Here is a 27,426-nt window from a genome sequence, read left to right on the forward strand (position 1 = left end):
ATTATCGTTAAATGAATTAATTCAAATCCCTCGCAAATCCATCGTGCTGAATCCCTTAACAAATTTAAAATTGACGTCAAAGATCATTACCTATCTCTTTGCTATCATCAGTACGGCATAGTTTATTATTTAAATCTATATGTGTATACTATATCTATGTAGTCTTATGTATGTCTTTTATACTTTATTTGTATGTATTAGTGTATTAACAATATGTATTTTATATTCTTATTATATGGTTTAGTTTATTTAGCTATTGGTATTTAGGTTTATTTTACACCACCTCCATTGTCCATTTGTTCGTTTTTTCCCCGGCGTTAAGGTTGTCTGGAAGAGATCGCTATTTAGCGAGTAAGACCGCCTTTTTTGTACCTACTTATTAAGATTTCTTTTTGTAACCTTTCATTTGTGTTTCTGTGGGGCAATAAAGTATATACATACATACATACATAAATTTAACAGAAACAGTTGTCCTGTTTTCTGATCTAAGATTCTGATTTCTAAAAAAATAATAATTTAACATACCTGCTTAATGAAAATTTTCAAACGGCTTTCCAGGCTTAGTTCTTCAGCTGTGGATTATGAAATTGGGTGTTATGTTTGCTCACTGACCTTTATGGTTACGTCAATAGGGTAAATGTTCCTAATATTGTGCTTTGATTAATCTTTACAATCATTAAATGAATTAAATACAACAGATGCTACTGTCTTGTTTTCTGATTTCTTATAAACAAATAATTAACATACTTAATGATAATTATGTTGATGACATATTTTTCAAGCAATATTATTTATTTTAAATACGAACGTTCAGGGGGGATTTCTCCGACATCAATCATACTAATTAAAATGAAGCGGCATGTAAACTGTACAAAGTAAATAGTTTTTATAAGCGTAAACTAACTTATGAGTTGCAAGTACGCTTATAGGTTCTCTTCTGCGTTCAACATTTATCAAACTTTTGTTAACTTTTTATTTCTTTTTTTTATTGTCGATCTTCCTCCTTCACCACTTATTACCAGAATTTGTTGATAAATGGGTATTATGGTTCGTGAATTTACCTAAGTAGATTAACTTAAAATAGTAATCTTTTCTAACCTAGTGATCAGTTTTATATTTTGAATCTCACCTAGCATTATAGTATAGTATTGACGTCGTGGGGTTGTCCCCTCGTAATAACATGGTTGGAAGAAAGCCAGAAAGTCGTGTGCTACTCCAATAGTTTTTTGCAAAGCTTGTGACCGTCTGGACGGAAGCCATCTTGAGGCAGTCTATAAAGGTCGTTTGACTATAGTGAGATCTGTTACGGTTGTGTGGACTATTAAGGCTTGAGAGACAGTAGCGAATCTGAAAACATCACTATTGAGAAGTTATATTCGTCATCACCATCAACCGATAGACGTCCACTGCTGGACGTAGGGACATTGTAGGGACTTCCACACGCAATGAGTCAGTTTTTAAGGATGATTATAATTCTAGACACAAACTATATTATGTAATTACGAACAACTGGAAGGTCAAGAATGTTTCATGGGGACAGATTAAGAAGAAAGTTGGGGGTTAAATCATTTACGAAGGTGGAATAGAGAGCCAAAGATGAAAAAACCCAAATCGACATGTGCATTTTGCAGCTCTTAAATGTAGAAAAAGAGGAAGATTGACCTAAACCAGAGATGGAATAAATTATCTCTGCCCAAACATAATCTTGAACTAAGTAGGTGCATAAAATTTGCTACCGCAATTTGTAATTTTTTAATATCTGACAAGCGGTGTATCTTTGAGAGTCTATCGCTGTATAAGCAAGACAATAAAAATGAGAGACTTTTGTTTTCATCCAATTTAGCAACAAGGTGGTATGGTTTATATTAATGGTTTGTTTATGTTGTAATTGTGTTATATTCTGAACAAGCGGTGTATCTTTGAGATTCTATCGCTATATAAGCAAGACAATAAAATGAAAGACTTTTGTTTTCATCCAATTTAGCAAAAAGGTCGTATGGTTTTATTATTAATGGTATATTTTATGGCCTGTAATGGGGCAATAAATTTCCCTTGATCGCTTATTGCTCTTCCTAGTACGAGTTTGCCAATAAACAACTTTTAATTCGTCTAATCCGAAGAATAATATGACCTGGTTTCAGAACTTTTAGAAGTCATTTTTAAAGCTTTGGCTTGTATCCAATATAATTTATTTAACAGTTATGTCTTTCAAACTGTCGATGCAATGGCTGCAGCTTCAAGGTTAAATCTTAAGATCTACTATTTTTAAAATTGTATGAAAACAAGTTAATCAGATTTTTTTGTATCCACCTATAACGTCACTCACCCTACCACAAAATCTCATAAACAACATTATACTTAGATTTTTTAAACTCTGTATACTCTACTATAAAATAGATCTTCAATGCATAAATGTAGGAAATGAGGTGCGAAATGTGTGCCTTGTGAATATTATTATATTTTTCGCAAACAAGTATATAAATCATAGCTCCCCTTTTTCAAAACTTTTGATGATATCTAGGACATCATCGACGTATATTTAGGTTTTAGAAACCCCGTAGTTTTTTTTTGATTTTTTTGATTTCTGGTATAAAAAGTAGCCTTTGTCCGCCGTCTCCCTGATACAAACAGCTATCTTTGTAGTAAATTTCGACAAAATCGTTTCAGTGGATGGGCTATCAAAAGGTAACAGACAGACACATTTTCGCAATTCTAATAAAATGTTAAGTATGGATTTTTACTGCCATAGTTAACTTTCATCGAGTAATAAATCCAGAAAGCTTTTATAGATCTAAGTAGGTCATTCATGCAGTTCCAAGAAAAATAAACCCAAGCAAATAATGTAAATTATTAACCTGCACGATAACCTCATTGATATCTGCAATGATGCACTTAATAACCAATTTGAAGCTCGTAAATGTATAGGCATCTGTTTTGTTTGAGTTCCGGTTTCATTCGTAAGTTACTTACAGCGAACCCTTTTTCGTAGGGCTTGCTTAAAATAGGCACGGCACGCGACCAGCGAGCATCTCGTTGCAGAGAGGACATACTTATACAAAACGTTCTGACATTGTTTTGATCTAATGATAAGATCATAATGATTATTGAGATTAATAGAGGACGTGAGACGAGTCCTAATGTGGAACGCAACGTGCGTTTTCACATTGGTCCCGTGTCATTGATATGACAACAGTATCAAAACCGGGAGCCGCAGCAGAAATGGCTGAAACTTTTACAATACATTTCACCGCGGTTAATAGCCTCATCTGGTGACAGATGGGCTGCCTCATTTTTTGCGCAAAGAATCAGCTTTCAGTCCAGCACGAAAATGCAGCTAGTATTCTTACGGACATTAATTAGATAAGGCTGCTAGTTTAAGAATTAAACTAAACTAGTAACCTAGAAGAAGGCTATTTCAAACAAAATCGATTCTAAGAAGAGTATACGTGCTCTCAAAATTCTAAGTAACAACATTCAGATTGGGCTCTACGTATTCTCGAACAAGAAGTTCACTAGCTCAAAGTTACGGAGTTTTGGTAGAAAATAATTTGAGCCACTCCGTAGAACACTCTGAACCAATTTGTAGAATCCAATTCCCCGAATTGACAACTGGGAAATTTGAAAATGTCGCATAATACCGGAATTAATTGAACCCAGAAATTTTCGTTCATTAGGTAAGAGAGCTTATCTAAATACCTACCAGAATTCGTTTGTAGGGTACCGTACCCAAAGGGTACCAACGGGACCCTTTGGGTAAGAAACTCAAAAACGAGTTCTTAGTACCCGCTGTATCTCATGAACTATAATAGGTAGAAAGTTTTCAAGGCACGCCTTTGCCAGGAGTTAGCCGTTGAATCCTTATACCAGATCAATTAAGAAATTATAAATTTCCAAATTCACCCTGCTGGAAATCGAATGCAGAATGAAGAATCTCCGAGTTATAAGAACCACAGGAATATGTTCATAACTGCGTTAGGGAGAACTCCATTAGAGAAATGATGATAGGAGGTTGCGTATTGTCTCCCCCTCGAAGGAACAGAGTTACTCTGCACGCAACCGAAGAATTTACAACTTCGTTTTTCCTTATCGTACACGCACTGGCATCCATAAGAATGTCTGGAATAAGTATTTGTGACAGTAAATGGTATGAGGTTTACCAAATCAGCTGAATGGATGTAAATTGGCTTAGTTGGCAAACTTTACTGTTTGTTGTCTTCAATTTCGTTTGTCTAAGTCAGTGGATGTAAAGTTGCTTCCGGACGTTGCTTCTTTGATTCAGCAAGACATAAAATTTTCATTTTTTTAGATGACTTCCCTGATGCAATGATAAGTGCTGCAAAGAGGTAATGGATTCGATTCCCGGCAGAGACAAATTGGAAATTTTTAATTTATAAATTGACTCTGGTCGAGTCTGAAGTGACTGAGCATTTCTGAACAATGCTGCAGGGCCCTAGTGCCAATTAGGGATATATGGGTTTGATAAAAACTGTCATATGCCTCATAAGTTAGCTCGCTTCCATCTTAGACTGCATCATCACTTACAGATGATATAAGTCAAGGTTATCTGTATCTGATTTTAAAAATACTGTGACTAAATTGTTACAACTTCTTCGATCAGATAGTGCTAAACTTGACACCTACTGATTCCACATTTTAGATATCTGGCGCTAAGATTACCTTTCGGTGTTCTGAGCAGCCTCTAATATTTCTGAGGATTACTTTTATAGAAAAACTCATTAAGGGTACTTTCAATAAACAGGTATTTTTTTTTGTTACAGCGATGCAGATTAAGGCGTGACACACCGGGTTGACAGGAATCAATCCGCAATATGTCGCAGCCTCCGGGACGCGGTCGTGCTAGACCGCCAGGTCCCCCTTCCCCTCTCAACTATCGTCCCCCATCACCATGGGCGCCGAGCCCGCCTCCCTTAATATCCGGACCAAGACATTCAACAGCTATTCTGTCCCCTCCTCCGGTTCAGCCATCCCCGAAACCGTTCCGTCCCTTACACTCGCCACATTTAAGACATCATTCTCAATCACCGAGCTCTCATTTCTCTATATCCCCGTATCCAATGTCTCCAACCTTAGGGTTAAGTCCTGAGTACTACTACTCTTCCCCGTATGAACCCGTCAGAGAGTACGATTATGCTGGAGTGCCTTTAGAACCACCTCCACCACCTAGACCGATGATTTATGAAGAAGACGAGGAAAGAGGTCCGTCAACAGCCGAGATCATCGCTAGTCAGTCTCAAGAAGGTTATGTGGACGAGAAACTTGCGGAGTACCAAGCGACGATTCAGCTTCTACAAGGTAAGCGACTTGTATATTTATATTCTCTAATACATAGGTAATATGAAACATATTTACACCCACGCTTCTAAAAGCATTTCGTGTATTTATCTCTATCAGAGTTATATCTGTTTGCGAAGTAGTGTCAGAATCCATTAAACATAGAACAATAGTCTACTCCTACTGTATACAGTTTATGATTGACCTGATTAAAAAAGTCGTTCTGATTCGGTTAAGTCAATCAATAACTCAAAATTTTAAGTTGTGAACTAATAAACAGAATACTATCTAATGTTTGACATAATAGAGCTGAAGCCTGAGCCGAAGGGATAAGAAAAATAAATCAAAACAAGTTCATGCAAATGCTCCAAAGACATTGATTTCGATAAGATTTCGATACTATTCTTGAAATTCGAAATAGTCTTTTAGTGTTTAGGTTTAAAAGTCTAGCAATTTATGTTAAACAAATCAGTCCTTGGTCCGAAGCCAACGGGGATAATTTCGGAGACGTCACGAGTAGTGGACGCCATGTCAATCTATGCCAAACGACCCAGACCTGAGTATGCTTATCAATCAAGTACATAATTGCATTGGTTTGCCGAAAAGTTACAAAATGCTGTTACTAAGAGCAAAAATTTTGGTTTTTTTTGGTGTTCATCGACTTATTAAGTTCTTCACGGATCATTCTTTACGGGTCATTTTCAAAAAATTTACTAGGTCTTTCAGTGAGTACCTACATGTTCAAAACTTTTTACGTGTGGAAGCAATGTTGATTCAACTCTCAATATTTTACCACTGTTCATTTTTACGAGCTCAATCATTCTTGATCAATAGGTTCCTTAATCCTCATTAATTACTAGTTACATAATTATATCTATGTATTGATGACCTTTTATCCTTCAGTCCTATTAACTTTACTTGGTGTGCATTATTGTACAGTAAGAATATTATAAGTTGTAAGTATTTGAATACGCAAGCACTTGAGATTTTTTTAACACTACGATTTACAGTTTGAAATATTCTTGTTAAGGTCGTCTAATGCCTCTTTATTGAAAGTTAACTTACCTATTAAAATAGAATCGAGGTTTCATAATGTTATTCAATATTTCGAAGCAGCTGTATTGAAAGAAATAAAATTAATTTTAATCTCGTGTTTATCTGGCTAGCAGCCATCTTGACGTAGGATTAAATCAGGTCATTGACTAGGCTTAGAATTTTGATTAAACTGCTCAGATTTGTCTTTGGAGATTTCATACCGCCCATCAGCTTCTCTTTTAAATTATAATTTTTTACTAATTTCTTCAAAATGTGTAGAAAAATTGCGTTTAAATTATTTGTGGTCGAATGTTTCTTTGTATCAAAGTTTTATTTGCTTCTTTTGATGATTTTTCCAGGATCGTATTTTCTTCAACCATTTTCTGTAACTTGGTATACCTACCTACTTCATTTCTAAGATATTCGTTCATACTAAAATATTTAACTTTAAATCACTATTGTCACTACTGGTATCAGTATTGGTCACTACTGCTTGTTAAAGAAAAGTAACGTTGTTCAGTGTTTGCCGGTGATTGGTAGATTCCATGCCAGATAGCAGACATTTGCTAATTTGTACCTTCTTCTTCTTGATTGTGAAGTCGTGTCCGTGTCTCTACTGCAAATAAACTTTAAAAGTTGCTTACAATATAGCTTAGCTTAAATAAGATTTTTTTTAGTTTCTATTGAAATTATTCTGCAATACTGGCGACATTTTCGAATAGACACAATGCAAAGAACAGCACGTTCCAAATTTTTGTTAGACCTTCCAACATAATTCAAACCATTCCTAACGATGATTCTCTGAACACGTCTGGTTTGAACACTCAATCCCACATAATAACACAGGGAACATTGTAGTGGCGGTCCAAAATAAACACCGCTAATGTATCGGGATGCACACGTAAGAGTTGTAACACTGAACTGGTGAGATCAGCCACCTTGTGCCAGATCTGGCCGTCCGCGTCGGCGCTTCCTCTTGTCTTGTGAAATCCGTTTCAGTCACACTTGCATTGTTTTGTATTGATTCCGCATGACCGTATCATGGTATAAAGAGAGACTCGCCTTTGATCTGGTGGCTGGTTGTATTCAATATAAATCCCGAAATTCTCGGGTCGCTCCCTCGTCCCCCACTTACCTAGCGATTGCTCTACCTAGACCGCTTCGTCTAACCTTTGTAGATAATTACATACTATCCTTACTCTGTGATTGTCTCTCTATGTATCGGATTTACTTTGGCGAGTGTGCTCAGGAACTCCACAGTCTTGTTGCTGCTTCATCATTCTACCATAGAATGGCGACAAACCGTGAAAGTCCTTAATCCGCATCCTTATCTGGTCAGACGTAAGTTAGTATATAGCTTGAACACCTTCAAGGCAAGAGTAGATAGATAGCTTCTAGGTAAACGTGCTCCAATCAAGACTATTTTCTTAGAACAGTAATCGGTGGCTTTTAAGCCTACAGATTCGCTAACTTAGTGTCTAACAGTGAATGATAGCCTCCGAGCTCATTTGACATTTATTTTTACTCCATTAAAGGTTTTTTTTAAGAAAAATTATTTTAATATCACTCAGGGAAGGAGCAATATAGGAGGAATCGATGTTAAATGAGCTAGGTGGCTATCTTTGAGTGGTTCTTTCTTTCACTTCAAGGAGGCTTTTATTTTTTGCGTAATTCGCTAATGCGTAAATACATACCAACATCATTTTGTTTCTATACTTACGCAAAAAGTAAAAACTCTTTTTGGGACAGTATATTGTGATGGCACAGATTCAGTAAAGGACATTATGTCGGAGCAATTTGGTAAAGGCACTAAAGAGCATCTAATAATAATAATTATTATACAGATTTATAATAAAGACATTATAACCAAGTTCTTTTTGGCGACAGGGTGCTCACTTGCCATCTTCTACCCTACTGGCTTGTAGCCAAGGAGACAGCAAAATTGTAATTTAATTCAGAAAAATATAGTTTTTATAGTCAATATCTTTGAATGAGGGAAGGTTAATGCGGCTATAGGATTGTGTGGAGATGAGAAATATGGTGTTTTTCTTCTAAATTCATGTTTTTATATTTCGTATCTGATATTTCTTATTCTCTTCAGGATTCCGTTTAAGTACTTAAATTAAATTTATATTTTTTTCTATTTCTTATATTTTACTTTAAGTGGTACTCAGTCCTAACAAAGAGAAATAATTCCATCGTATATTATTTTTAATGATCTCAAAAGAATAAGACAGCATTTTCGACGAAAGCTGTCTTGATTTCTTCCGATATCTTGAATAAAATATTGTTGTATTTATTTTTCAAATTAACACAAAATATATTCCTATACAGCTAGACGTAAGTGTTGAAAATATAAATTAAAAATAAATAAAATAATATTAATCTAGTATAAACCTGCCTCTTCAATCACTCTGTCTACTATTGATGAAAATCAAATTAAAATCCGTTGCCTAGTTTAAAAGATCTAAGCCAACATATCCCACACAGCACAGCGGGAAGTGACTTTGTTTTATACTAAGGAAGTATGTGAAGATGTAAAGATTTCAGTTAGTGCGAAGGGTACAAATCAATCATCTGTGTGTTCTGTGTATTGAACAGTGAATTATGCATTTCAACATTCCTCGATGACGAATCTTGCGGATCCAGCCAAATGGGTCACATTCACACATGTGGAAATGTTGGCGATTCACATTCACGGCCCTTACGCAAATCTGGAAGCTGTTTCAATAGATATTTCTCGGAAATATTGTCGTGAATGTACTTTTATCGATCAATATAATATTTTATTAATAGATATAAAATTCTATTTGAAGCTCATCCCGTTATTATTGTGATTTGTGAAATCGACTTACAGTTGTAACGCTGTTATGTCGTCTGCGTAACGTACAGAAATAATTGTGGGGAAATGTTTGTATTCGCTTTTGTAATAGAAAGTTTTATAATTGCTATGTTATCTAAATATATAATAGGAAAAGGTGACTGACTGACTGACTGATCTATAAACGCACAGCTGAAACTTCTGGACGGACTAGGCTGAAATTTGGCATGCAGCTATTATGACGTAGGCATCCGCTAAGAAGGGATATTTGAAAATTCAACACCTAAGGGAGTAAAATAGGGGGTTGAAATTTATGTACCTAGGTATAATATTTTGCCTCCATTGCCTATCACATTTATTTTTTATTTTGGTGGTAAGTGATGATGCAGTCTAAGATAATAGCGGGCTAACCTGGAAGGGGTATGGCAGTTTTTATTAAACCCAAACCTCTTTGGTTTCTACACGGCATCGTACCGGAACGCTTAATCGCTTGGCGGCACGGCTTTGCCGGTAGGGTGGTAACTAGCCACGGCCGAAGCCTCCCACCAGACAATAGATATATTATATTCAAACTACATTATTAAGTCAAGACATTATTAATTATTATACAATTGATGAATTTGCGAGGAAGCAACCGGCTGAGCTTTCAGTTGTTTTTTTTTAGGGTTCCGTGCGGAACCCTCGGTGCGCGATTTTGACTCGCACTTAATCGGTTTACTCACACTCTTGTCACTGTGTTTTTTGGTAAAAGGGACAGCATTAGTTTTAGATCTGTCAATGTACAGTGCGACAAGGCTATCTTGGCGCGTGGCGAAAATCGGAACTAACGTTGCCGTCAAGTGTCCCCTTTGTTCTTGTTTGAATATTCTAAGCCTTTGTTCTCCAACAGCGCCCCCCTGTCAATGTCATTCAAGTGCCAAGAGAGCCTTGACGCACTGTAGTTTAGTGATTGCGTAGATAAGAATTGGTACCCAGCAGGTATATCGCTAAACACGGCGCCAACTATCAACTTCTAGAAGCCTAGCATCATCGTAGAATACTTCGCATACTCTCAAGTACAATTCATCACTATTAATAAAACATCGCGTGTTAATCTCACGAATACATCCGATCCAGCTGATTCTGCGCAGACGTCACCCGGCGACTCAGTGACGTCATTGCAGTCATAATAAATGTCTCTAATAAGTAATAACCATGCCATCCTAAAGCAGTTGATCACAATCTTTAGTTTTCACTTTTTTAGGGTTCCCTATCTCCAGAGAAAAAAAAGCCTGCCAAGTGCGAGTCGAGGGTTCCGTACTAAAGTAGTATTTTTTCGACACTTTGTATGATAAAACAAAAACTAGTACGCATAAAAATAAACATAAATCTGTTTTAGAATGTACAGGTAAAGCCCTTTCATATGATACCCCACTTAGTATAATTATCTTACTTTGAAAACTGAAAATAAGTACTAATTATTTGTTCATGAACACATTTTAATTTTTTTCCTTTTTTGCTTTTGAGGTACGGAACCCTAAAAATTAAAGCTGACAGACAGATAGACGGACGGACAACGGAGGTTTGTAATAGGTTCCCGTTGCTAACAAAAGTCTTAAGCTATGATAAGTACAAGAATGCTATGCGACACTGCTCATGTTCCTTTAAAGGGCTCTTTTTCAAATTCAAAAAAATTCAATAAAGGCTAAATTGTTCGTACTGTTTAAATCTAAAAGATGCTAGGTATTATTGAATGATTATGTAGGCAGTGCCTTTCCGTCTGTATGAAGCACACATTTCCACTTAAGAGTAAAATTACTCATTGCACCCAATAAACATATTCGATTTCAAAATCTTATGTTGAGAGTTGCAGGAAATCCTTCGTTCATTCAACATACGATTCGTAATTAGGTCGTTTCTCAAAATAACGGGGCGCGTGCTTTTCATAATTCATCAGTACCGACCCATATTTTAATGCGAAAGTGTGTTTGTTTGTTGGTTTATTGGTTTGTTGGTTTGTCCTTCAATCATGTCGCAACGGAGCAACCGATTGACGTGATTTTTTGCATGCGGACAAAGTCGCGGGCATCAGCTAGACTAAATATATAAAAGGAAAATGGACTGACTGACAGACTGATTGACTGACTGACTGACTGATCTATCAACGCACAGCTCAAACTACTGAACCGATTGGGCTGAAATTTGGCATGCAGATAGCTATTATGACCTAGGCATCCGCTAAGAAACGATTTTTGAAAATTCAACCCCTAAGGGGGTGAAATAGGGGGTTAAAGTTTGTGTAGTCCACGCGGACGAAGTCGCGAGCATAAGCTAGTATATCATAAGTCAGAATATTATTTGTAAAGTGAAATGTTCCGTAAATGAGTCCGTAATTATACAGGATGTATGTAACAAGAACGCTAGTAAAAACGAAGATAGGTGATAGTATTTACTGATGATTACTGATATCAGATATGATACCACAAAAAACGCAAAAAAAATAAAAAAATACACTGACCGACAATAAGCTGATGACTCCACACAGCTGCACGGTATACTATGGTAACTCTTTCACCACTAACAGTGTCAAACTCTGGAATTCTCTCCCAGCTGAAATACGTCAGGCGAAATCCTTAAACACCTTCAAAAATCGTTTGAAGAACTATTATTTATATATGTAAACAGAATTATGTAGTATATTATAGAGATATGTATATAGGTATATAATATATTTATATATATTTGTGTATTATTAGAATGTACTGTGTATGTAGTCTAATTTATAATAATTCATATAGCTACTAGGGCCGTTTTCGGCTGCCGCACCAACCCGTGCTTTCGTGATTCCTTTCGTCAAAGGTTGCCCGGAAGAGATCGCTTTAGCGATAAGGCCGCCTTTGCATGCTACAGGCTCCTGTATTGTGTTTTTTCAATGTTTACTTTGTGTTGTGTGCAATAAAGTGTAAATAAATAAATAAGGGTAAAAATATCAAATTTTTGTAAAAGTTCACGATATATTGCAAATTAAACATGCGTGACGCAAGAGGTCAACGAACGTTACGTAATTAGGCCACTCGGAGTCAATGCTGCATCTCTAACAATAAATTGAACCTAAAACACACATCTAAATAGTAGTTCAGACGCTTAGTCCTCTAAAGTGAGGTTATCTTGTAGTTTATTACCTCAATACTCACGTTTTATCCTTTAACGATGTGGTCCGCCTTGTCTGCATGATGTCATAGACCACCAGAATGTGTACTGAACAACTAGCATTTAATTGGATTCGACCATTTGGCAAATGTAAAATTATTCCACGAATTTTATCATCGTGATAGAAATTTTATAAAAACCGGCCAAGTGCGAGTCAGACACGCGCACTGAGGGTTTCTTGACAGACAGACAGACAACAAAGTGATCTTATAAGGGTTCCATTTTGCCTTTTGAGGTACGGAACCCTAAAAATGATAATACCTAATTATTGAGCTATGCTTATTTTTAACTGAGGGGCTCAGAGTTTCTCTACGTCACTAAATCAGAAATGAGGAGATCCGTAGTAGATCAGAAAGTAGCAGACTAACCAGTGGCGTGCACAGGAGTTCAAGCCAGGGTATGCATTTAGGTATGAACTTATTTTACGGCAGGTTAAAATGAAAAATAAGCATAGACTTATTATAATGAGGGTAAGCAGTGCGTTTATGCCTCTATGAGCTGCACGCCACTGAGACTAACCGACATAGGTACCTAGCTTCGAGGTCAATGTCCGTATTCTCATAGGCGATCTAATTCCGGTGAGGAAGTATATAAATAAAGATAGAGGAAGCACCAGGAACACGGCCGTGTTGAGAGATGAGATTGCTGAAGACTGCAGTTTCTATGATATTTCTGAACGGAGTTTGCACTGTCGAAATATTTAGGCGCAAAAAACACGTTGAAAACTTTGTTTTGTGTTAGTTAATTGAACGAAATCCTACAAAAGGAGTTTGTTTGATAGTTTAACAAATCATGAAATCTTTCAAAGAATTTGCCGACATAATAATATACCTACTAAGTGCATCACTCATCTTAAATGTTTACAGAAACAGAGGAGATCCGTAGGAGAACCAGAGTAACTGAGATATAGTTCGAAAAACCAATAGACGTTGGAGTCCCAAGATTCTAGAATCGCGACCTCAATGTTTCAAAATCGTAGAAGACTTGGCCTAACCTCATCATCATCATCATCACACGATAGACGTCCACTGCTGGACATAGATCTCTTGTCGGGACTTCCACACGCCACAGTCTTGCGCCGCCTAAATCCAGCGGCTCCTTGCGACTCGTCTGATGTCGTCCGTCCACCTAGTGGGGGGTCTTCCAAGCTGCGTCTTCCAGTGCAAGGTCGCCATTCCAGCACCTTGGGACCCGAACGTCTATCGGTTTTACGAACTATGTGCCCTGCCCATTGCCACTTCAGCTTCGCAACCCTTTGAGCTATGTCGGTTAGTCTAGTTCTCCTATGGATCTCCTCATTTCTGATTTGATCACGTAGAGAAACTCCAATACCTAGCGATGTTGAACTAACAGGTGATGTATGTCCATATGTTTGATCACAACCGCTCGCAGACATTTTGTACAAAATTAGCGATCGGTTCAACCCACGTATACTTGCCGCACGGTACTGTGTATTGAACATTTATATTTAGGATTCACTCATCTTTATTTAAAACGTTTCAATGCCCGTGTGCACTCGGCGGGTTAATAACGTCATGTTTTATGTTGTGATTACGAGATATTTTTAGAAAGAAAGTTTGTTTGTTTTTCGTAAGAAAGGCATGTACAGTACGCGACCAAAAGTGATGAACATCGATCTTCAGAAGGAGGCAGCAGATTTGTAGAGCACTCTCTCGGTCGTTAAGACCAACAAAGCGTCATATGGGTATGAGTGACAGAGGCAACGCTCTACAAAGATGAAATGTCATTCTAAAGGCCAATGTTCATCACTTTTACCAGGTGCCTCCATCGGTGATTACATCGGTGTACGGGATTGGAAAGATATATTAAATGATAGAAGGATTTTCAAGTTATGAATTTTTCTTCAAGGTTTCAGATTAAAAAAACCGGCCAAGTGCGAGTCAGACTTGCACACTGAGGGTTCCGCACTACAGTCGTATTTTTTCGACATTTTGCACGATAAATCAAAAACTATTATGCATAAAAATAAAAATAAATCTGTTTTAGAATGTAAAGACAAACTCTTTCATATGATACCCCACTTAGAATAGTAATCTTATTTTGAAAGTTGAAAATACTTTGTTCATAAACACATTTTTTTTGTGATGTGTCACAATTTCACGGTTTTCGGATTTTTTCCTCGTATGTGTATACTATAAGACCTATCTACTTGACCATGATTCTAGGCCAACGGGAAGTACCCTATATGTTTCTTGACCGACACGACAGACAGACAGACAACGAAGTGATCTCTCCTCTTTTCCTTTTGATTTACAGAATCCTAAAAATGTCTTTGTCCTATAGGACAGTATAGGCGAGATTAGTACAGAGATTCAGGTACCTAGCTGAAATACTTACGAAATGGAGATTATGAAAAGTTTAGAGAATTGAGTCCTTTGCGATACACCTCAGGCTATTAGATCACATTTTGATTACAAGGCAAGAAAAAGGGGTATTGTCATAGAGATAGAAGTACCTCTAGATGCTAAATTTAGCTCTAGGCAATCAATTCTTGGATGAAAACAAGTTCGAGCATAAAAAAACCCGCCAAGACGTGCGAGTCAGGCTTGCGCAATGAGGATTCCGTACTACAGTCGTATTTTTTCGACATTTTGCACGATAATTCAAAAAGTATGATGCATAAAAATAAATAAAAATCTGTTTTAGAATGTACAGGTGAAGACCTTTCATATGATACCACACTTAATATAGTCACTCACTTCGAAAGTTGAAAATACTAATTATTAGTTCATGACCACAATTTAATTTTTTTGTGTGATCTAATCCTAAATTCACGGTTTTCAGATTTTTTCCCCAAATGTCAGCTATAAGATCTACCTACCTGCCAAATTTCATGATTCTAGGTCAACGGGAAGTACCCTGTAGGTTTCTTGACAGACAGACAGACAGACAGACAACAAAGTGATCCTATAAGGGTTCAGTTTTTCCTTTTGAGGTACGGAACCCTAAAAACCAGCAACCATTAAATCCTTTAACAATTCGATCATTTGCATATTCCATAAAGATTACCATCCATTCAAATAGCACTATAACCACCTACTCCTTAAAGATAGGCTTAAATTCAAGTGACCTAGACTATTCCGGTCGACCCATACAATGGCTGCTCAGGTTTCTAACTCGCCGGACCGGTTCTAGTTGCTTAGTGTTTTCTTATACTGGACATTCCGTTTGCACGTAGGCGTTATGGTGGCTCTCTTTAGATTTTATTAAACCAAAATCTAAATTGGTTACATGGATGGGTCGTGAAAAGCTAACAAACAGACAGACAGACAAACAGGCAGACACACTTTCGCATTTATAATATTATATAGTGCTTAGTGTTTTCTTACTCTGGACATTCCGTTTGCACGTAGGTATAGGCGTTATGGTGGCTCTCTTTAGATTTTTTTTTAAATAAAAAAGGCGAGCAAATGTCACGATGTTAAGTGATTTCCGCCGCCCATGAACATTTGCAGTACCAGAGGAACCACCAATGCGTTGCCGGCCTTTCAGGAATTTCAGCCCCTTGATACCCCATGTTGTAATCTAAAGGGAACACCTTTTCGACGATGAGGGAAGGATTTTATGAGAGCCCAGCTTATTCTTTCTACGTCTCTATACTCCAAGAACGACTTCCAAGTCGAATACTAAAGTTCTTCGGTCATGTCTCCCAGCGTGAGAGCGCGTCTTCTAGTGCAGGGCAAGGTGGAGGGAACCAGAGGGCGAGGAAGGTCACCTAACCTACGCGATGGGCCGAACAAATTAAGTCCGGTGTGGGCACTCCCTTAACTATATAACTTTTTTTCTATTATGTTCTACAACTTCTTCTCGCGTCGGTCCCTAAATTTTGAGGATCGTGGCTCCCTCGAGATATCATCTTCTTCACGATGTTGCGCCATTTTTAGGGTTCCGTTCCTCAAAAGGAAAAACGGAACCCTTATAGGATCACTTTGTTGTCTGTCTGTCAAGAAACCTACAGGGTACTTCCAGTTGACCTAGAATCATGAAATTTGGCAGGTAGGTACATCGTATAGCCGGCATTTGGGGAAAAATCTGAAAACCGTGAATTTAGGGTTAGATCACACAAAAAAAATTAAATTGTGGTCATGAACTAATAATTAGTATTTTCAACTTTCGAAGTGAGATAACTATATCAAGTGGGGTATCATATGAAAGGTCTTCACCTGTGCCTTCTAAAACACATTTTTATTTATTTTTATGCATCATAGTTTTTGAATTATCGTGCAAAATGTCGAAAAAATACGACTGTGGTACGGAACCCTCATTGCGCGAGCCTGACTCGCACTTGGCCGGTTTTTTTTTCCCTATTGGAGGCCGTACGGAAGGCATTGCAGAAGGGTGTGTCAATCGCTTCTCGAATCTGGTCGGTCCAACGTCTCGGGCTTCATCCGCGGAGTCTCTTTCCTCCGATCTTGCCTGTGATCAACAGTTTCTCTATGCTACTTGCGTTTTTCCTAGCAATGTGACCGAAGTAGTCGAGCATCCGCCGCAGACAGACGTTTAGATGTTCTAAAACTAATTATTTTCTATTAGGTAGTTATATTTCTAACCTCTACCTCTACATAAATTGCTTGTAATTTTCCTCTTTATTTAAAGTAAGAATATAGTTTGTTTTTAAACTCATTTACTATGTTTCGCGTGACACAATTTACGACTTTTTCATGTTAATTAAATTACGAAATAGCAAAGCAGAGCCTCGCTAATATAATTCAAGATGGTGGCCGGTCGCGAACAATGCAGCGCGCCATCCAACCGGCTCAACCAGTCGCCTTTATATGTAAATAATAATATATCGGCCAAGATTCCCCTTGCTCAATTTTTGTATGTGATTCGAGAATAGGATTTTGCTGATACAATTTGTTACAAAAATACCTACCTAAGTAACAGTATTACTAAATACCTAGCTGCCCACGATTTCATCCTTTACCGTGAACACCCCAAGTTAGGATTATATGAAGTTCCTTCATTTAAAGCAAAATTAATTAAATTATTAGTGGAAAAAAGGTATTACTCTGTCAATGAGTACATAACATACAATATTATTTAGGTTTTTTTTTTAAAGAATATTAGCCATGTTAAATGACTAATATTCCCCTTGCCTCTCCAATTAAGCGTCAGGCTTGTGCTAGGAGTAGGTACGACAATAGTGCAACGGGCGGGGTTTGAACCGTCGACCTTTCGGTTTTCAGTCCACTCCTATACCGGTTGAGCTATTGAGGCTCTATACATTTATTACTTAGGTACATACTTACTTACAAAAATAATAGATACTTAAATGACATTCGGGTTGTTTTTTTTTTATGACTATCAGCAACTGCGTCCGCGTGGACTACACAAATTTCAAACCCCCTTTTTACCGCTTTAGGTGTTGAATTTTCGAAAATACTTTCTTGTCTACGTCATAAGTATAACAGCTATTTGCATGCCGAATTTTAGTCCGATCCATGCAGAGGCGATTTCTGCAAGTTTTATTGAATGCTAGTTTTATAGACACTTAGGAGCTTCAAGAAAATATAAAATAGGCACTAAGATCAATAAAATCGGCCTTATATCCTACCCGTCAGGTAAGAATAAACGACTAACTATAATCCTGAACTTCCTTACACCCACGACTTTTGATTATCGTACGGGAAGATATGGCTTTTATTTTAGTGTGTACAAATATGAATCTTATCTCTTGGTAAATGGAATTCAAAGTCGAATACGTAAAGCGAGGTCGCTAGACTCGGTTCAGTGAACTCAATAACACCATGGTTTATGCAGATTCCTTGCGAGGTTTTATCAGCAATATATTTTGTATATTTTATTTATATTATGTAGATGTGGAAATTATCTGTGGGTAGGTATAATATGGATATCAGAGACGGTTGGTGTACCTACCTATACAGGGTGTAACCAGAACGCTGGCAAAAACGAAGACAGGTGATAGTACTGATAATTACTGATAAGATCATAGCAAAAAACGCGTTTTTTTTTAAATCCTGGATTTTTTTAAACTTCACAATACCTATACTGCAAATGAAACATCTGACTGACGCTAGAGGTCAACGAACTTTTCCTAAATAGGATTCGGAGTCAATCCCGCGTCGTAGGTGGGTCATTGACCTGAGTTTTGCACGATATACATTGCGGGTTTAAAAATACTAAATCACTAAAACTACAAAATAAGGCAAATGGTTAATGGTATTGGATTGTGTTTAGGTAGTTACAATAGGCTAAGTTTTTGCTAGCGTTCTGGTTACACCCTGTATTTGCAAAGGAAGAGAAAAGGACATAGGTAAATACTTAACTGCACTGGCTTCAACATAACTACCTATATATCTATGCTCACTACAGTAATTTCATCATCATCATCATGATCAACCCATCGCCGGCTTACTACAGAGCACTGGTCTCCCCTCAGAGTGAGAGGGTTTGGCCATAGTCTACCACGCTGACCATGTGCGGATTGGTAGACTTCACACACCTTTCAGAACATTATAGAGAACTCTCAGGCATGCAGGTTTCCTTACGATGTTTTCCTTCACCGTTAAAGCACGTGATATTAAACGCATATTACTCCGAAAAGTTAGAGATGCGTGCTGGGGATCGAACCCCCGACCTCCGATTAGAAGGCGGAACCTAACCACTAGGCTATCATGTAAATTGATGCGTATTAATTGATTGGTTACAATATCTCCTTCTCTCAAGCTGAACTAAGTAGAATCGTTACGAATTGGTATTTTAGGAACTGCAATCGAAGACTCGGAAGACCATTAAAACATGGGAAGACGACTTCGAGAAAATTGCGGGTGGGTAGATATGCGTCTCTGGGTCAGAGATAGGGGTTAATGGAAAAAATCGGCCAAGTGCGAGTGGGACTCGCACACGAAGGGTTCCGTACCATCGTACAAGAACAACACTTTTTAATTAGTTTTAATTTTCATGTCAGTCATTTTGAAATTTCTTATTTTTTTACGGCAAGCAACTTTACCGGTCAAGTACGGTGGCATCGGCGCGAGGAAAATTTCCAGTGTAGCTCTTCCGGCTTTTCTGTCCTCTGTGCATAGTATAAAAGAGCTTAGCTCTCAAATTCTCAAATCATTGACCTATGCCGCAGAGGCCCTAGAGAGTTGGAAGGTCAGATGTCCCAATGTCGACATCCCGAAGGAACGTACTACACAAAAACTTTGGGATTTGCCATTGGTTCAACTGACACATACGAATTTGGTTCAAAATCTTACAAGTGACAGAGATCGTGCCAGGCTTCTAGCATTATCCGAAAAGGAATCTGGGTATTGGCTGCATGCCTTGCCATCAAAAAATCTCGGCACACTTTTAGATAACGAAAGTTTTCGTGTGGCTCTAGGTCTCAGATTGGGAACACCACTGTGCCATCAGCACAGATGTCCGTGTGGAAAAGAGGTTGATAAATTTGGAATCCACGGACTCTCTTGCCAAAGGAGCTCCGGTAGGCTGTTTAGGCATGGCTCTCTTAACGATACAATTAAAAGAGCTCTTGCCACCATAAATATTCCTGCGCTCATTGAGCCGGCAGGGATTAGTCGGGATGATGGCAAGAGACCTGATGGATTGACGCTGGTTCCCTGGGAACGGGGACGGGCGCTAATGTGGGACGCAACTTGCGTTGACACATTGGCCCCGTGTCATATCAGGAAGACAGCATCAAGACCGGGAGCCGCAGCAGAAACAGCTGAAAACGGCAAGCGGCGCAAGTATGCCTCTCTTATAGAGAGTTACATTTTTGTGCCGTTTGCCGTGGAGACCCTGGGGCCATGGAGTCTTAGTGCTAAAAATTTTTTACGAGACATTTCACCGCGATTAATAGCCTCAACTGGTGACAGAAGGGCTGGCTCATTTTTTGCGCAGCGGATCAGCCTGGCTGTCCAGCGCGGAAATGCAGCCAGTATTCTTGGCACCATTCCACGCGGTCATGATTTATATAGTAATTAGATAAGGCTAGCTTTAAGTTTTATTGTATTAAAAAAAAAATTTCTTATTCATTTTGTTGTTAGAAATAGAAATACACGTTCTGTGAAAATTTCAACATTCAAGCTCATGGTTCACGAGATAGGACGGATGGACAGCATTCAAATAAACAAAATTCGTAGGTATAAAAATATTCTCTCTGCATTGTGTGGCCAAAATTACTGTAACTGCCAGCAATTTCGGCGAATTTTGTAGAGGGGTCCAAAATAGGTCACAGTCTGTCAGGCGCACTAATTACGGCCTGCCCAGCCAAGGTCATTAAATGGAAGTTTCACATTAGAGGGGAAAGACAGGGTTCAAATTTCGAATATATGGGTAGTGATGAAAATTACCACTGATATTTACCTACTTAACTATCCCATAAATAAGAAGTACGAAAGTGTGTTTGTTTGTTCGCAATCACACAGAGAGACACACTTTCACATTTATAATATTAGTATTGGATTGATTCCATAATATTGTACCAATCTATTGTACTTTTATGCAAGCAGATTAGTAGGTACCTATATACCTAAGTACCTACCTACTCACAGACCACCCTCTGTGTACCTACTTGTTTGATTTCACCGTTGCAAAATATAGCAATATGTTCATACACATGTCAACTTTCACGTCGGTAGAACGTAATGCCTGACAGAACAATAAATGATAAATAACGGAGGTTGGGCAGGCTATATCTAGGCCACTTATCTGTTTAGACCTTAAGTTCTTAAACTACCTTTTGTCTGTAACCATAGTACTAAATTTTAATACTGTTATTATTGTTTCATTGTTTATTTAAACATTTTATGAGATTGATTTCTCTACGTGATCAAGTAAAATTCGTAAGTCTGCGGCCCAGGTGGGAGCGGGTGCGTCCTGCGGGGCGGCCAGCGTGTAGAACAAACTTTTAATCCTCATCACGTGCCTTATTCGAAACGAACTTCGGAGGTCGTCATACGAAAAGATTCTCTATTTATGACTTTCAATATAGAGATATGAATATACACAATTTTTTTAAGTTAGGTTAAGTTTCTTAAGTTAGGTAGAATAAATCTTCTAAATATATAAAAGGAAAAGGTGACTGACTGACTGACTGACTGACTGACTGACTGACTGACTGACTGATCTATCAACGCACAGCTCAAACTACTGGACGGATCGGGCTGAAATTTGGCATGCAGATAGCTATTATGACAAAGGCATCCGCTAAGAAAGGATTTTTGAAAATTCAACCCCTAAGGGGGTGAAATAGGGGTTTGAAATTTGTGTAGTCCACGCGGACGAAGTCGCGAGCATAAGCTAGTTAGGTATATAAAATTTGATTTGAGTAATAATTATTAATAAAGTTAATCTATGTTATAAGGTACGATAGGGTTGTCATGTACATAGTGTATACAAGCCCTTTAAAAATAAAGATATTAAAAAAAACTTTAGCCCTGTCCACCCCCTTATATCTTCCAACCATTTGCGTCTTTGGCGGCTTTTAATATTTACAAGAAATTGGAAGGAAGACGCGCAGACGCGTCCTAATCAAGAGCGGGTTCGAGTGACATGAAGAGCAGGTATGGCATCGCGCTTTTGGATAATAATGCTCAATGGGACCCATTTAGTGATGGGTCTATAATACTGGTTCGGGAGTTACTGAAGTACGCTGAGAGCATTACATGAATATGTCAGTCAATGTTCTCAGCGTACATATTTAAAATCCTTTGATCTTTTATCGTTTTGTATTTTATGTCTTTTTTCTTGTACCTTTATTATTAATTATCTAGTTAGTGTAAGTGGCACTGCCGTTCTAATAAGATATAAAATAAGTAAAAATCGCGCACGCTTGCCGCCCCGCAAGACGCACGGCCGCTCCCAGCTGGGCCGCAGACTAAAAGAACCCGACATAGCACAACGGGTCGCGAAGCTGAAGAGGCAATGGGTGGGATACTTACATAGTTCGAAGAACCTTTATATATTCGGGTCCCAAGATGCTGCAACTGCGATTTCGCACCGAAAAACGCAGCGTTGGCAGACCCTTCAGCAAATGACATGAAACGCAGGAATCAATCTGGATTCAGGTGGCCCAAAACTGTGGCCTGTGGAAGTCCCTACTAAGGTGGCCGGATCACATCACAGAAGTCGCAGGGAGCCTCTGGTTTCAGACGGCGCAAGACCGCTGCACTGCGTCGAAGTCTCTACAAGAAATCTAATACCCGACATTTTGCCTTTAAATGCAGGTTTTCTTCACCGTTAAAGCAAGTGTAAACGCACATAACTCCGAATAGTTAGAGGTTCCTACGAATAGGCACAAAGATATTGTAAGGTTTCTGGTATGATTAAATTATAATAATCTGCAATTATTATCAACGGAATGCACTTACATAAGTACATGACAGCCAACCAGCTACCAGATCCATTATGATAACAGTTATCATGTTACGTATTAGCATTTGATAATATGCTTTAGCGTTTGATAATAACATTAGCGTTTTCTACTCAGATAAACTCATTAGTGCCGCTCTTGTTTCAGTACGAATTCGTTTTACAAGTGTGACTATTCGCTGTTATATTGATTGTAAAGGTGAGCGCACATTTGTTCGCACCGACGCAAATAGCAATACAGTAAAACAAGTACCTACTCCAATCTGAGGTTGCAACATGACGGTATACGCAGGTCATGGACTAAGGATTAAATGCACAAGCCTCGTCAATGCGCCTCGTTTTCAGATTGGACTATTTGTTTTGCGCGACGATAGGTATTTACCTACTGTGCCGAAGTCAACAAAGTTTTTTATAACCTTCACTAAATTCACACTTATCCGTGCTGAAAGAATCATCCGCACCGAAATACCTAAAAAGCCTATCACACAGAGACTTTACTTTTACAATAATTAGGTAATACTATGGATTTTTGTAAACCGTGTACACGAGCAAAACTTTTAGTACGCTCTGAACATAAGGCAAATTACATTACATTACATTACCAAATTAGTGGAAATTATTAAACTAAGTACTAAGTGGGAACTCTTTAATTTTCCGGGATAAAGAGATTGACATCTCTCCAGGTCTTTAACTATACCCATGCAAAAAATCACGTCCGTTGCGATGTGATTGATGAGCAAACCAACGAACCAATAAACTAACAAACAAACACACTTTCGCAATATGGGTAGTGATATTGATGCTAACCTAGTTTTACACTCCATAATTACATAATTGTTATTATTGTAGATGTGATTTTGAATCAGCCCAAACTAACTCTAGATTTACGCACTGAAAACTTACAAAAAAGCGAGCTAGAAGTTCAGGGTAACCTTTATTAGTAAATAGCTTTAGTAGATAGTAAGCCACAGTAATGATTACAAAGCACAAGAGTCAGGAAGGTTATTAAGGCAGTGGGGTAATGAAAAAAGGTAACAAAGCAGAGATCGGGGATCGTCGAAGTGCTGAGCTTCGCAAGCGTCCAGTCGTTGTCTGGGCGACGTCTAGTGCTCAAGTCACATGTGGGCAGTGGGCTCCGCGCATGCTTACAACCTTTACTTAAGTTTTAATATCAGTATCGAGCGTTCCTCCGCGTGAGGAGGTCATGTCGCTATGTCGGACGGTCGCGACTCCCCGTCGCAAAGCGGTCTACGCGATCGCGTCAGCTTCTTCGAAAGAGTCTGGTCTAGACGCAACAAGAGCGATTCAGTTGACGCCACCAGTGCAGATGTTGGAGATATAGAGAGGAAGATAGAGTCGCACAAACGCCGGCCGGAATCCCCCAAAATCGACGTAAAGTTGAAACATACGAGGGAAACCCTATCGCCGTCGAAGAGCTACGAGACGTCATTCCCAAATTTACAGTTACGCCATGTGGAAGCTGAGGAATTGGAAAAGGTGGAACGTCAAGTCGATGAGGGCGACTTGGCTTCCGGCATCCGATTCGTCAAGTTCGAACGCGTAACTAAGAGATCAGTGGATCATGGAAGGACTTTGGAAGGCGAAGATCGCCCCGACTCGCCCCAGCACGAGTGGTACTCTGAGTACAGACATCACACTTTGCATACATCGCCTCGTAAGGATTACGTACGCAGCAGATCTGAATATGACTCCCATATCGCGGAAATACGAGGTAAATAACTTTTTTTTTAATATCCTCTTCAAAGTAAACCTTACTGGTAGTATGCGAAAAGATTGTCTGAATATCAACTGCTTGTATAGAAATACAATACTACAATAATAAGATACTTATCGTATTAGTCCTTGTCCATAATATATCTTGAAAATACCGAGGATTTTTAACATGTAACCTTTCTACCAAGACAAATCTTGGAGACCAAAATTTAGCGACGATTTGGTGTGTTGAAAATGTAGAGCTGAATATTAATACCGGATTGTCTGAACTTTATACTGTCTGAATTTAGATATTCAAAATTGCTAAAAAACAAATCATATCAAATTCTGAATCGAGGAAAATGCCCTGATCACTTTCAGTAGCTTATCATAACAAACAACGAAACATAAATTGCACATAATTTTTTCTAGGGTACAATGATTATTTTCCATTCAAATAACTACGATTTAGGGGAAAAAATACATACTTATTACCATCTATGACAGAATCTTTAGTTACAGGGTGATGTCACCGCTTCTTCCGTTTCAAGTTTCAACTTATTGCTTGAAGCTGAATTTTCAAAATAAATGAGCTTGATTTAAATAACAGTAGAAAACCTCAGTTTTAAATAAAAATATTAGTGTAAAATACTCAGCATTAATATTATTAATGTGACTGTTATTTTTGATAAATATTACTTTTAAAATAGTTAAGTGTATTAGTTACCTACATAATTTCGTTGGTTATTTTGTTATATCAAAAAATTATCTATTCGTCATCTGGTATCTAAAGGTATAGGTACATCCTTAAGGTTTTACTTTGGTGTTTTAGCAATTGGGGTTTTAAATTTCTTAGAATTTGAGATATTACACATAATATCAATGCACATATCAATTTACAAGCCAACAATCGACACTAACTTGGACACTTCGCTTGAATACAAATTGTATGACGGTGAAACGGCATAGAATAAATTTATACAGAAAGCCACCGGTTCCAATATTATTGTGACCTTGAGTTAGCTATTTTGCATACTTATCTCTCAACATTTTGTTCACGCGGATGGTTACTTATTTATTTTTAAAGTTTTATGGCTCAAGAGATAAGGATAGAAAACAATATAAACGATTATATCAATATTTTTGGAAAATTTATTAAATTAAAACGATCATTCATAATAATATACAGACCAGAAACATAGGTATCAGAAATGATGATGTTAATCAGAATAATAAACAAGATTCTCAAATAGGCAGGTTCACGACTTCGTATGCGAGGATTTAGATTTTTTTTAAATCCCGTGGAAACTCTTTGATTTTCGAGGACAAGTAACTACGTTTGTCTCCGGGATGCAAGCCATTTCTGTACCAAATATTGTCAAAATCGGTTTAACGGTAAACCGTGATAAAATAGGTAACAGATAGATAGAAAGACAGATAGATAAACTTTTGCAATTATAAAGATATTCTCTCTTGGCTTGCATATGCGAAGTCCGGGCTAGTGAAGCGAGTGTGAATAACAAATCCTGATAACTCCTTATCTGAATAGGCATAAATGCAAAATTCTTCTGTGTATGTCACAACCATTGATGTTGGAATCCCACAACTCACATCACCGAGGTTTTTATCTAATCGGCCGGCTAAGTTCGGCCCGCGTAATTATAAATATTTATTATAGCTGCTGCCCGCGGCTTCGCCCGCGTGGCCTACAGGAAACAAATGGCATTTTTTTTCAGAAACAAACATTATAACATCAGGACACGCACTCTGAACAGCACCGAATAACACTATATAACCTTCCAACCCCCATTTCACTCCTTTAGGGGGGGGGGGGGGGGGGGGGGGGGGAGGGGGGGGGGATTTTCTCATAGTCGTTTCTTAGCTGACACCTAACATCAACCTACTTTCCAAATTTCAAGTCAATTATAATATCAATAATTAAAACTTTCCCATACAAACTTACATCCCCTATTTTACCACCCTTATGGGCGAATTTTCCAAAAATCCTGAAACACGTATTTCTTCATTTGTGACCGAAAACCCAAATACCAATTTTCATGCAAATAACTTGACAAATGTCGGACTTTCATACAAATTTCCATCTCCCATTTAACCCACTTAGGGGTGGAATTTCGAAAAATCCTTTCTTAGTGGATACCTACTCTTCACAAAGAATAGACTCTCCAAATTTCATGTCTTTAGGACCAGCGGTTTAGGCTGTGCGTTGATATCTAGGTCAGTCAGTCAGTCAGTCAGTCAGGACTTTGAATTTTATATATATAAGATTGCAATCTAGTTGAAAATAGATTGTGGAATATTATGTAGGTTAAGATTGTAAGATGGGAAGATTATTATTAGATTTTGTTGTGAAACTTTAATTAAATGCCATTTTATTCCATAATGACTCTTCGACTCTATGGATCACTAAATACAATATCAACTCTTTTAGGTAAGGGTTGATCCTAGGTATAGTCTAATTTCTAACGCTCTGTATTCAGACTTATTCGTTCCGCATTTACTATTTATATTACTTTACTGTAATAATTTTTTGCAACGACTTATTTATCTCTACACACACGAAAGGGCATCCTATATCCTTGACATTGACTCCGAGTGACGTAAACTTTTACAAAGTTATAGGATTTTTTAATAGTTTTTTTGTGGTATCTTGTGTGGTATTTACTGGACGGATCGAGCTAAAATTTGGCATGCGGATATACGTCATAATAGCTATCTGCATGCATAACAACCGAATTATTTGTCATTTAAATGCCTGTTATTGTGTTAGCTTTGTTTGGTCGCAGTGCCCAAATTGCAATGACCTTGACCTTGAGTTCTCGCATCAGCGCACGAGGCTTGTTAGACCTGTATCCTGTTATGTTACGACGCTGAAATGGTAGGTAGCTGGTATCCAATTATATACTTAAAAGGAAAAGGTGACTGACTGACTGGCTGATCTATCAACGCTCTGCTCACACTACTGACGGATCGGGCTGGCAAGCAGATAGCTATTA

General features: G+C 38.0%; 1 long non-coding RNA gene and 1 pseudogene across 1 annotated transcript in view; one reads left to right on the forward strand and one right to left on the reverse strand.

Annotated features, from left to right (window-relative positions):
* Positions 1–27,426, reverse strand: part of LOC138402650 (uncharacterized) — a 123,883-nt gene that overhangs the window by 17,176 nt on the left and 79,281 nt on the right. The gene's annotated exons all lie outside the window — the stretch shown is intronic.
* The window catches only part of LOC117984832 (muscle-specific protein 300 kDa-like), a 162,859-nt pseudogene continuing 159,327 nt past the window's right edge, over positions 23,895–27,426 (forward strand).

The sequence above is a fragment of the Maniola hyperantus genome, chromosome 8, assembly GCF_902806685.2.
Source record: "Maniola hyperantus chromosome 8, iAphHyp1.2, whole genome shotgun sequence".
NCBI classification, from domain to species: domain Eukaryota; kingdom Metazoa; phylum Arthropoda; class Insecta; order Lepidoptera; family Nymphalidae; genus Maniola; species Maniola hyperantus.